The following is an 11,417-nucleotide window of genomic DNA, read 5'->3' as shown; positions in this document are numbered from 1 at the left end:
AATATATTGGCATGTTAATTGAGAATTTATATAGTTTATACTTAAGGAAGATGGACCATGCTACACCTTTAGATTAATTTAGTTAGGTAGATGGTTCGTACCAACTGAAGATAATTTATGATAGATAATTGAATTTCATGTGCTACAACATACAATTGAAGGACCTTGATAGGCCATGCCTAGGAAAGATGGTTCATACCACAACCTAGTTTAGGTGGATGAACCATGCCAACCAAAGATGGGTTATGTTTAGTCTTGAAATGTATGAATTTCTAGAAGATATTATAGTTGTCTTGCATTTCTACATATCATGGTTACATGTATAAGTTATTCCTCAAGTTAATTGCAATTAGGCATGTTTACAAGGGTTGTGGTGAAGTCATTTCCCTAGCCCTTATCTTTTTTATCTCATTTATTTGCAATCAAAATTCTGTTTTAGTAATTTTAAAATTCAGTTTATGTATGTGACAAACAAAATAATCCATCAACTATATTTCACAAATCAAATCGGTAATTAATCTTACAATCTTGATTGCCATAAGCTAGCATTCCTTATGGTTCGACAAACCCTTATAATAGCCCTATTCTACATTGATTTGTGCCATTATAAGTGGTATTTTTAAGTGGTACACATTTGTATGTGGTGTGTGCTATGCCAATGCACCAAATTGCATGTAAAAGTGCGTATTATGTCCAAGTTTGAATTTATAGAGTGCCACTACTTCCTCTAACTACTAATATAGCTAAGGTGAGTAGGGATCCTCCCAAAGGAAAAAGAAGCAGTATTGATATGGAAACGATGTTGGAGTAGTAGGTCGAGTGATCAAAATATAGTTTGATTGATTAATTAAACTACAATTTAAACTAAATGAAAGCAATGTAAAGTAACTAAAGTAAGTAAGGTGAAGAGAATAAGATATAGGAATTTTTGGTCATAGAGTTCACTACTAAGCACCACCTTCCTAGACATTCAATTTTTGATTGATTAAGGGGGAATTGTGTTACAAATGAAAGTGTGTGCCATTGATTGAAATATTAGCATGAATGGCCATCTAAGCATACATTGTCTAGCCAATCTAATGAATAGCATGGTGGCTTCCCGACTATGCGCACAAAATAATGCATAACACTTTGAGTTTGGAAATTAGTGTCAAGTGGGTACCATAATTTAAATTTATAAACCGCTTAACACCTATACTATGTAGTATGAGTGAGAAGGGATCGTCCCAAGGGATTGAGGGTCATACTAGGTTGAGGAATCAAAATTAAGGTTAGTAGATCGAGTAATCAAAATAGTGGTTGATTGGTGGAATTAAACTAAGAAGCAACTTAAACTAAAGTAAACAATAATGCAATAAAGAGAATGAAAGAGAGAGAGAGATCTTGGGGTTTAGAGATTACCACCAAGCATAGCTTTTCTACACCTTTAATGAATGATTAATGAGGGGAAAAACATGTATTGCAACAAGGTGTGTGCGTGTGATTGTTCCAACAAGCATGGATGACAAATTAAGCAAATATTGTCTAAACAACATGGTGGATAGCACATCATATCAAATTAAGCCAGTAATCACTTCTTTAAGCTCACAATCTAAACACATCAAAGGTTAGAGAAATATGTTACTTGCTTTCATAAGTATGGAACATCAACAACAAGCATGGATTGTCCTCCCATTTAACATCTAAACTACAATTACACTACAATTAAGCTAATGACATGAAATTAAACTAATTAAACTAAGGGAAAGGTATAATCCATCAAGAAATGAGTATGAACCATCAATTAAACGACAAGAACATTTCATTAAGCACTATGTCTTGACAATCTCTAGATTTATAGCATCAATACACATAGACATCCATCAATAACACAAGAAATAGAGACAAACACATGAACATCTATTCTAGCATACATAGACATATGGATAGAATGAAATGATCAATTGGAAGCATTAAACCATATAAATCATTGAATAAACAAGATCTATATATATGAAAGTATCAAAACATGTATCATAATACAAATCCCCTCAAAAAAAACATAAATCAAGAAATAAAAAGCATGCTTAGGGCTAACTCTAGCCCCAAGAGGATGTCTAGCCACTCATGGATGATGTCCTCCAACCCTCAAGGTCAAGCTCCATGGAAGAAATCTACTCCTTGGTTGATGAAGAGTCTCCAATGGTGTCTCTAGCCTCCTCATTTCCTTTGCTTCCTTACTAAGTATTCTTTTCTCTAAGTATCTGTATATGTGTAAAAGTGGCTCATATTCCTTATATAGGAAGGTCAAAAATCACCCCCAATGAGCTGGGCTCGTACACCAATAATCCTTTAATGATTGGATATGAGACAACTTTGAAGGAGCTGGAATTTGGATTTTTCAAGGGATTTGGGAAGTTCGATCGATCGAACTTGAGGTGAGATCGATCGAACATGGCTGAGATCTATCGAATTGAAGCTGGATCGATCCTCAATGGTGGCGCCTTTTTGGATAAAAACAAATCTAAGATATTTTGAAGATATTTTTGGGAAAAGGACAAAGGTGGTTGGTAGGGTGGTACAGCTGGATAAGATCTGCCATGTGGATAAGGGCAAGAAAGTTCGATCGATCAGAGAATGATGTTGGATCGATCGAACTTTTGGGATCTCTGAAGATGACATCATGGCCTGGATCTATTTTGGAGCGCTGAGATCGATGAAAGTTGGATCGATTGAACTTTTCTTGAGATCGATCGAAGTTGCTGAAATTCCACCCTTTGCTTCCTTTTGTTCTACTTTGCTCATTTCTTTGATTCATCCCAGAATTGCCTCATTTCTGCTCTTATTTGGCTGAGTTCGTTTATTTTGGGGATAAGTACCTGAAAATGGAAATAACACAAAATCAATACAAAACAGGAAAATAAGATAGATAAACGTTCTAAAATACCTAAGCTTAAGGGGTTCAAATATGCACTTTTCAGCGCTCATCACACCCCCAAACTTAAATATTGCTAGTTCCTAGCAATGAACTACAAGGTAAAGGAATTAATTGAACAACTATACAACTACGAACTAGAAAGCAATGAATAGATAACGCCACTTTCGTAGGGAACACGATTGCATTTAGCATATGCAACAAGCCTTTTAAACCCCTAGGTTACCCCTAGTGGACCAGTGAAGTCTCGTGAGGGTTTCCAGAAATGATACCCATAAACATTAAGCTCATTATCTCAAAAGAGACACCAATATTGCAAACAAGTATTAAGAGAAAACTATCTCAAGTATGCAATTTTTCAAACATTTCCAAGCAATCTCCCAAAATTTCAACATCAAGCGAGCAAGTATGGTCCTCCACACATCAAGAAAATGATCATGCAAATCAAAACAACTCTAGAATCCTTTTGAGTGGACCGGCATCAAATATGTTGCTATCTTAGCCAACTAAAGAATTAATCACATCCTTACCCTCAAACTAGCACACAAATCTAGTACTAATTATCAAGACAAAAAGTGGACCTTTTATTAAAGCTTTATTGTTCTAGGTGCGCTTATTCTTTTCACTCAATTTTTTTTTTTTTTTTTAATAGGATCAAAGATGGAAGCATGGTACAATGTGTTGATTTATTAAGCTTTCTTGCGATCCATGAGGTCGAGCGTTAGGTCAATGACTCTCAAACCAGATGGCTTTAGGGCATTAGGCGTTCAAACACCCCTACGGACTTACAAGCTCAAATCAACTAAGCTACAAATCAATACAACCTCCATCTAATCATTTCCCACTTCTCACCTTTTGGAAGAAGTCCTCACTTTTTTATTGCTTTTGTAACTTTTTCTTTTTTTTTTTTTTTTTTTTTTTTTAGCAAGTTCAACTATTAACCTAGAGTTTGGGCCCTCCACCTTTCAACGCGAGAAATTCAGTGCTTGATGAGGCTAGAATCCCGGCTACTTAGTGAAAAGTGGTTGTTATCCCCCTTTATCAAGAATGAAAGCTTTCAATGCACTACTAGCCCAAATGGGATATTACCAATTCAATAATCAACAAAGTATGTACCCCACAAATAAATCCTAGTGTACTCCTGTGCTAGTGTAGAATCCTAGAGTGAATCTCAAAATAATCACAAAATCAGGATGATGTGGACCACAAGTGCAAGCAAGATATCAATTTTTCAAAAAATTTACTCATAAATGGCATCCACAAGGCATACGAGGAGTATTGGACTCTCAAGTCAAGCAATTTTTGAATTTTAAGTAGTATGGTCCTCAAAAGATCAAAATCATAGCTAGTTATGGACCAAACATAGAAAATCTCTCTCAAATACACAAGTCATGCTCAAAATTTTGAATTTAAAAATAAACACTGCAAAACACCATTACCCCCAAACTTAAATGGTACAATGTCGTCAATGTGCAAAGAGAACAACAGGAAATAGTATACCAGTGCAATTAAGGTAAAAAAATGGCTGGGACAGAAGTATCCAAAGTGGGTGGCATAGCCCCCTCAAACTTGGGATTAACTGTGGTCCTAAAATTTGGCACTTGGATAAACTCATTAGATAACAAAAGGGATAATAACAGTGCACAGTGGTCATGCAAGTGTAAATGGGATAGCAACTGAAAAATAGAGAGAGGTAAAAGGGTGGTCCTGAAAATTTTGGGCAGTACTCTCTCTCACTGAAGTCACTGGGATGCACCTGATAGAGTCAAACAGATAGCTATAAGAATATGAAAATATGACATCCATACAGAAAACATATATAAATAAAATAAAAATAAAGTATAGTACATCCAATATCAAAGACGACAGACACGGCTGTAAAAATAATATAACAGTATCAAAAATATGCAGAAATCACAGATATATGAGATGAAAGGAGGAAAAGGATAGAAAGATCAGGAAGAGGAGGTAGGACGGGCAGGTCGCACTCCGCGGATGTCTCTGGATAGATCTCTGAATACGGACATGACATCCGTACGGAGGGAAGCAATATCAGCTCTAATGGAGACAGCATCCTCTCAGAGAGAGACCATGTCGGCGCTGATAGATAGTACAGCATCCTCCGAAGCCTAGAGTCGCTCTCCAAAGCTAGATGTCTGTATTGGAGCCTCAGGTACCGCTGGAGTGGGAGAATGATGATCCCGAGCCTGCTTCGCATCTTGAATGGGTGACCCAACTAGAAAGTGCTGCTCTGCGTCCTCTGCAGGCTACTCCAACTCGATGTCCATGTATACGGCAGCCGGATCGACTGGTATATCGTCCGCTGCCGGGTCTGCTGCTACTGCTGCTTGCTTTTCTACCTCTAACTCCTCAGCTGCCTCGACAGCATCGTCCCTCAGGCTCTTGATAAGAGCATTGTAGCTCTTATCCCAGTCCTTCTTCTTGAAGGAATAGGCCCCAGACTTAGTCTGCTCCCGTGGCTGGAAGGGATAGCGCTGGTCTCATAGAATCTGGGTGATGAGGTGGCCAAATGGAAGATATTTAGCCCTTTTAGGCTTGGCCTTGTTGATATGGTCGACATACAGCTTTATCATGACGCTCCAGATAAGCACTGGAATAAATAGCCAATGCCCTGTATAGAATGCGTACAGAGCTGTCAAATAGTCGTCGTGCCTCTGTGTCTTATGGACAGCCATAAAGATGTTACGGAATAGGACAGAGTCAAAAAACCACAGGTCATCTAGAAAATAGGTCCACGTAGCATAGGTCTCGCCACCAGCATAGTGACCTGTGAGTAAAATGGCCATGTCTACATATGATGGCCTGTAGAGAGTAGGATATGTGTCATGTAGCTCTGAAGGGCAGATGTGTGGACATTGGCAAGATCTGGACAATGTGTCCATAGTGATAAGGATCGGGTAGCCGTTAATGGTGGTCCGTAGCTCCGCCAGGTTACTTAGGGGCAGGCCGGAGGTTCTGAAAGAACATCCAGACCAACCTCGGGAACACTGGGTATGAGATAGGGGCTAGTATGGCTGAGATGCCTCGTTTGAAGATATCAACATATGCTGATCGAGTAAGCACCCATCGGGAAAAGAAGTTTGTGTCGAAGATCCACTCATACGCCACTCGAAGGCATGAGCATCTATACAATTGTCGGTCTAAATCCTGGGTGGCTGAGCTGGCTGTGGTGGTGGAGATGGTATATACTCAGCCTCAGCATCACCCTGTGAAAAAAATGCTCCGTCTGAAGATTGTAGGCGGCTGTCAACTGGAGACTAAGGTGGAGTGGGCTCCTGAGCATAAGATGGACCTGCCTCGTCGTCTAAACTCGGCCTGCCCCTGCGGTGATAGTGTCCGTGAGCTATAGTCTTGACCCTAGCCATGGTCTACAAAATAAAAGGAAAAACTTGCAATGGAAGTTAGTGCTGATATAAAGAATTAAAGCACAGTTCATAGAATCATGTATGACAAATAGGATAGACAAAATAGATAGGGAACATGAATCTATTTAAGTGACAAGGAATAAGTGACATGATGTGAAACATACGAGACAGTATAAGTATGGAATGCATCCAATGTGGAAAACACAGGCATTGGGCATATATGAGATGGCATGAAACATAAGAGACGGTGTGTGAGATGTGTGAAACAAATCTGTGAAGTTCGATCGATCACAAAAACGTAAGATCGATTCAAGTTCGATCGATCAAAAATGAGTGAGAACGATCTGTTACAAATCGATCAAATAAAAAGTTCGATCGATCGAACTGTGAAGTGAAACTCGAAAAGTCACAGATCTATGACGTGGATGGCACGGGGCCTTCACGAACATGGTCGTGGGCCCATCAACACAACAAATCAACCTATTGGGTCACGTGTTTCGGCCCATATTCCAAAAATCAAAACAAATCTCAAAATATATACAACCATATATACATATATATACACATATATACAAAAAGCTTCAAACTTCATCAATGGAGATTTTCAGCATCAAAATAGCTTATATCTAGCATTTAAAACATGTATTGAACAAATTGAAGCTTGAAATCACAAGAGGGAGGTTCGGATCTTACCGGAGTGAAGAGAGAACTAGAGATGCGAAGGGGGGTGAGATGCGAGTCAAGATCCGAGAAAAGAGAGAGTGATTCGATGCCTAGGATGCTTGCCGGAGTCTCGTCGGAGATGGGGAAAAGTTAGGATGCAGCGGCGAAGGGGAAACGAGGGTTTGAGATCGATTCTTGTTGAATTGATCGAATGACCCTAAATCGATTATAAAAACATTCCCTTGCCAGTTCGATCGATCGAACTGAATCCTCAGATCGATCAAACTGACATCGATCTCTCCTCTTAAGTGACAACATATTTTTGTGATTTTTGAAAAAGTAAAATAAAATAAAAAGTAAAATATTTTTAGGATTTTTTTAGGATTTTTGAAAAATATTTATTTATTTATATTATTTTTTATTTTTTATTAATTTTTTATTTTTATTTTTTTTGAACTTTTGAAATTTAAAACAAAGTCAAAACAAAATCAAAATTGAAAAACAAAGAACAAAGATCGATCTCCCCAAGATTGATTACAAAATACCTTCGATCGATCAAAAATGCATAGAATTGAAGAAATGTTCGATCGATGAGACAGAGAGGCTTTTGGATGCAGGTGGATGCAAGTTCAAAATTTTTCTAAGTGTTGGAACTGCAGATCGATCCAAGATGAAGTTGGATTGATCGAAGAAGTTTAGATCGATCTAGGAAGAAGTTCGAACGATGGGACAAGGAGCTAAAATATGTAGGTTTTGTTCGAACCATTGGATAGAGAGTGATTTGGATGCAGGTTTGATGCAGGTGGGAAGTTCGATCGATCGAACTCATTTTGAGATCGATTGAACTTATGAAAAATGCTCAATTTCAACATAAAAGTGCATGCAATCCTAATCACAATTCCTAGCAATGCATATGGACCCAAAGCCAATATCTAGACTTTGCAAGAAATAAAATTAAAGATAGAAATAAGGGAGGAATAGGGTTTTAACACCCTACAAAATGTCTTGCTAGTCTTTAATGTCTCTAGCAAGACGTTGGGCTCTTTTAGCCCAGATCAAACATCTTATAGTGCATCCCCTCCTTAATGGGGTGATAAGTTCTTTGAACTCCACCAAACAAATGGTTTTTTACGAAACTTGTTGGATTAACCTCAAAAGACGTTTTCGGTCCTTGGTCAAGGCAATCTTTAGGCTTTCACGCCCTTTCAAAACAAGATTTTGAAGCAACTTTCTTTGGTTTCAAGTTTGAAGATGGACTTTTTGGAACTTTGGTCTCACACAAAAACTCAATTCCTTCACTTTTGAGGTCATGACATTTCTCTACAACATTAATCTCTTCATGCTTGTCAAATGAGTTGGGGGTTGGATTGAAAATATTCAACTTTACCTTCATGTGGCCAAATGAGATCTTCATTATCCCTGTTCGACAATTAATGTTGGTATTCGCGATTGCCAAGAAAGGACGGCTAAGGATAACGGGAATTTGGCTCTTAGGATTTGGGACCGGTTCTGTGTCAATGACAATGAAATCAATGGGAAAGAAGAATTTATCAATTTTAATCAATACGTCCTCAATGATACCCCTAGGCTTTTTGATTGATCAGTCGGCAAGTTGTAAAACTACCGACGTCGGTTTCAAGTCTCCTAAGCCTAATTTGACATATACCGAGTATGGAAGAAGATTAACACTTGCTCTTAGGTCAAGAAGAGCCCGATTAATGATATGATCACCAATGATGCATGAAGTGGTAGGTGAACCGGGATCCTTAAACTTTGGAAGAGTGTTATGCTGCAAAACTAAGCTTACTTGCTCGGTTAGGACCACTTTTCTAGGTGTTTGGCTTTTGTTCTTCCTCTTTTGGGTGCACAAGTCTTTCACGAATTTGGTATAAGCCGGAATTTGCTTGATTGCATCCAAAAGTGGAAGATTGACTTTTACTTGCCTAAACACTTCCATAATTTCATTTACTTTGGCATTTTGCTTGTCATTTGAAATGGATCCTTTTAAGGCATCCGGGAATGGAGCTTTTGATTCAAAAACCTTTTCAAAATTTTTCTTTGAAGTCTCTTCAACACAAGAAGTTTTCAAATCATTTTGCAAGTTTCTCTTTTCAAAATCACTTTTCAACACATTCTCATTTATATGGTCATGCACATGTAATGAATGAGGAATATGATATGAAACAGGACGGGTGTCAACTTGTGGTTGCACCGGTTCACTCTCTTCATTGGGCATACCCACTTGGTTGTCCACAATCTTTCCACTTCTCAAGGTAGTCACCGCATTGACATGCTCTATTGTGTGACCTTCCGATGAGGAATGACTCTCCACAACACATTGTTGCTTTTGTGGGGCATTCAAAGGCATTTTTCCTTTCTCTCTAGCATTTAAGGTGCTAGCTATTTGCCCTACTTGGGTTTCTAGCTTAGCAATGGATTGAGAGTGAGAATGAAGTAATTGTGTGTTTGCCTCTAAAGTGCCTAGAGCGGCCAAAACTTTCTCTTCAAAAGTGGGACTTCTAACATTTCCTTGGGAATATGATGGTTGATTAGGAAAATGAGAATTTGAAAATTGGCTTCCTTGTGATTGGTATGATGATCTAAAACCTTGGGAACCATGGCCTTGTAGTGGAGGTGGAATGTATTTCCCTTGAAAACCGCCTTGGGGAGGGTTTGAGCCTTCCCCTTGGTTTTTCCAAGAGAAATTCGGGTGATTCCTCCAACTAGGATTGTAGTGATTGCTATAAGGATTGTTCCCTTGATTAGCAAAAATAGCATTTGCTTGTTCATGATGCTCACTTTGCACATGTCCATGGGGACAATTGGAAGTAGAATGTAAAACACTTGAACAAGTAATACATGTCTCATTAGATGCATGATGAGAATGGTTAGGGAAGGAAGATACTTGATTCGCTGAGTTTTGGTTGATCAAAAATTGATCAAACCTTTGAGATAATGATTTCATTTCGACGACAATTTCATTGGAGTGGTCTACTTGATGTAAGCCAACATTCTTCCTACCACTGGAATTTCTACCATTCTTTGAAGATAAAGTACGATGCAAAGAATTTTCACTCATGCTCTCATAAAGACGCCACATGTCATCCTCATGCCAATCAATGTAAGAGCCACCCATGGAAGCATCAACCATGCCCTTGTAATTATCTGATAAGCTCTCAAAGAAATATTGAGCTAATTTCCATTTAGGCATGTCATGATGTAGACACTACCTAAGCAATTCATTAAAGCGTTCCCATGCCCCATGAAATGTTTCCTTATCCTCATGTGAAAATTCCCTAATTGAAGTTCTCATGACATTGGTTTTAGAAATCGGATAGTACTTCTTCAAGAACTCTTGTTGCATTTCTGCCAAAGAAGTTATGGAAAAGGGCCTAAGATTGTTAAACCAATATTTTGCCTTGTCTTTAAGAGTGAATGGAAAAAGTTTAAGCCTTAAAACCTCTTCCGGCATGTCCGTGTATTTCACGGTGGAACATACTTCAAGAAACTCATCCAAATGCTTGTAAGGTTCTTCACTTGGAAGTCCATGATAGTTAGGAAGCATTTGTATGGTTTGCGGCTTGATTTCATAGTGATGTGCTCTAAATGGTGGCAATTGAATGCATGTGGGTGCATTATATTCATTAGGCACATAGTGATCTCTTAAAGCAAGGGGAGGATTAGCAATTGGAGGTGCAACATGGGCACCTTGATTGCCTTGAATGATGGGAGCTGGTGCAGCATAAATTAGCCTTGGCATTCCCAATGGAACTTGGCCTTGTTGTTATAGTGGATGAACGAATGCCCTTGGCATGCCTAATGGAACTTGAATGTTATCATGATGCACATTGGGTTGGAGGATACCTTGTTGGTCTATGTGACCAAGGTCCTCCACATGGTCCTTATTGTGTCCTTCCATTGATGAAATGGATTGACTAGAACTACCTCTTCCCCTAAGGTTTCGAACAATGGATTCAAGATGAAAATTTAAAGGGACAAGAGTGGGGGTCTCAATGATCTACGACTATGCATGCACAATGAAACACAACAAGAAATAATGACAAACACTTCACCTTCACAACAAGTCCACATACAATGTTCCCATACTCCCATGCTTTAACAACAATATGCAAGAAAAGTAAATTGCCTCCACGCGGGCTCACGATTTATCTAAGAATTGAAATACAAGCCCCCACGCGGGCCGACGATTTAACTAGAGATTGAGTAAGAAAAAGCTCACAAAGGTCCTTTAGCACTTCAACGCCAAATTTTTAGCTTTTAGTTTAGTAATTTTTTTTATGATTTTAGCCTTTTTCCTTGCTTGCTTAGCTCATTTGCTTGGAATACGCCTTTGCTCACCTTCTTAGCCCAATGCTCCTAGTCAAACACGAACAAACACAATAAGTAACAAAAATTGAAAACAAAAATAAAGTAAAGACACGATTAAAGGAGTA

The 11,417-nt window shown here is 38.5% G+C and overlaps 1 pseudogene; it reads left to right on the top strand.

The window, feature by feature from the left end:
* Positions 1–10,172: 10,172 nt before the first annotated feature.
* Positions 10,173–10,271, top strand: LOC132297930 (small nucleolar RNA R71; annotated as a pseudogene).
* Positions 10,272–11,417: the final 1,146 nt, after the last annotated feature.

The sequence above is a fragment of the Cornus florida genome, unplaced genomic scaffold (genome assembly GCF_030987335.1).
Source record: "Cornus florida cultivar Cherokee Brave unplaced genomic scaffold, ASM3098733v1 CherokeeBrave_3.0.0_Hap2_Chr02, whole genome shotgun sequence".
NCBI classification, from domain to species: domain Eukaryota; kingdom Viridiplantae; phylum Streptophyta; class Magnoliopsida; order Cornales; family Cornaceae; genus Cornus; species Cornus florida.
Note: the sequence above shows the minus strand (reverse complement) of the source record. Positions and strands in the feature narration are given on the sequence as shown.